A 2,175-nucleotide genomic window follows, 5' to 3' on the forward strand; every position below is an offset into this window, starting at 1 on the left:
CACAACGCCTGGCCATTTTTTGGTTGCAGCCGTCATTGTTGTTTGGCGGGCCCGGGCTGGGGATTCGAACCCGCCACCTTAGGTGTGTGTGGCTGGCGCCTTAGCCGCTTGAGCCACAGGCGCCGAGCCGAGGATTAGTTTTATACTTTGCCTTTGAGGAGAGGATTTGCTTTTCATTGTGAACATTATTGGAAGTTGAGTAGCTGTTAATTTTTCTTTTTGATTTTAGTAGTCTTAAAATAAGTAACAGCATAAGCATTCTACATAGAACTGCAGTGTCTTATACCATAGCAGCTAGTCATTTGTGGCTATTTAAGTTTTAGTTACCTAAAACTTAAATTTAAGAATTTAGTCTGTTGGGGCGGTGCCTGTGGCTCAAAGGAATAGGATTGCTGGCCCCATATGCCAGAGGTGGTGGGTTCAAACCCAGCTCTAGCCCCCCCCCCCAAAAAAACTGTTTCTCCTACTTTTTTTGTGCATAGCTGTAATTTTGGTTTAAATTTCCAACTGGATCTTATTTTTCTTTTGGGTTGCTTGTAGTAACCTTTTTGTTTATTTTTACTTTGTACCGTTTGAATTTAAAGGTTTTTTTTCTTGTTTGTTTTTGTTAGCTAAATACAAGATCAAATTTTGTTAAATGTTCCACAGACATGCCAAAAATTGTATGTTTTCCATTCTGGGAGATACATAAAAAGCTCTTAAATTGTATTATTTATTTTGGGCAGTGCCTGTGGCTCAATGAGTAGGGCGCCAGCCCTGTACACTGAGGGTGGCGAGTTCCAACCCAGCCCCGGCCAAACTGCAACAAAAAAACAGCTGAGCGTTCTGATGGGTGCCTGTAGTCCCAGCTACTCGGGAGGCTGAGGCAAGAGAATTGCCTAAGCCCAAGAGCTGGAGGTTGCTGTGAGCTGTGACATCACAGTACTCTACTGAGGGTGACAGAGTGAAACTGTCTCGAAAAAAAATGTATTATTTATTTCTTTTATTTATTTTTTACTTTACCTGAAAAATGTACCAGAAAGTTTCAGTACGATTCTATTTTTGTTTTTTGTTTTGTTTTTTTTTTTTTTTTTGAGACACAGCCTCAAGCTGTCCCTCTGGGTAGAGTGCCATGGCATCACAGCTCACAGCAACCTCCAACTCCTGGGCTCAAGCGAGTCTTCTGCCTCTGCCTCCCAAGGAGCTGGGACCATAGGCGCCTGCCACAACGCCTGGCCATTTTTTGGTTGCAGCCATCATTGTTGTTTGGCGGGCCCGGGCTGGGGTTTCGAACCCACCACCTTAGGTGTATGTGGCTGGCGCCTTAGCCGGTTGAGCTATAGGCGCCGAGCCACGATTCCATTTTTGTAATGAGCTCCTTTCATTGTAATAATTTTTCCTGTTAGTTAGCTGTTGTTGCGCTTCTAGATTTCTGTTCCTTTTAAACTATTTTTGGCTATTTTTCTTTGGTCATAGGAAATGGGGTTCTCTTTTGGTACAGTAAACATTTACTTTATATTTAATTTATTCTGCATCTGCAATCTCTTTTGGCCTCCTTCCTGTGCAATTAATTGTTTGTGACTTTGATTGGTTTATTTATTCTTGTCTCATACTAGTTTAACGATGTCACTCTGCTGACTTCTGGTTTATATAGTTTCTAAGGAGCTGTTCATTGCTTTTTAATCTTTACTTCTAAGTATGTGGTGTGTCTTTTTTCCCCTCTGCCTTTAAGACTTAGTTTATATCACCAACTTATAGCAATTTGACGACGATGTGCTTTTTCATGTATTTATTTTATTTTTTTGAGACAGAGTGTCACTTTGTCACCCTGGGCAGAGTGCTGTGGCATCAGAGCCCACAGCATCCTCATACTCTTGGGCTCAAGTGATCCTCTTGCCTCAGCCTACCAAGTAGCTGAGACTACAGGTGTCTGCCATGATGCCTGGCTAGTTTTTTTTAAAGAGAAACTAATTGAAGCGGTCTTGCTCTTGCTCAGGCTGGTCTTGGACTCCTGTGCTCAGGCAGTTCACCCACCTCAGCCTCCCAGAGTGCTAGGATTACAGGTGTGAACCACTGCGCCTGGGCAGAATTGGTCTTTTTATTATAAAAACTTAATATATATATATTTTTTTTCCTTGAGACGGAGCCTCAAGCTATCCCCCTGAGTAGAGTGCCATGGCATCACAGCTCATAGCA

This window comes from Otolemur garnettii, unplaced genomic scaffold, assembly GCF_000181295.1.
Source record: "Otolemur garnettii isolate 467f Iridium unplaced genomic scaffold, OtoGar3 scaffold00073, whole genome shotgun sequence".
Lineage (NCBI taxonomy): Eukaryota > Metazoa > Chordata > Mammalia > Primates > Galagidae > Otolemur > Otolemur garnettii.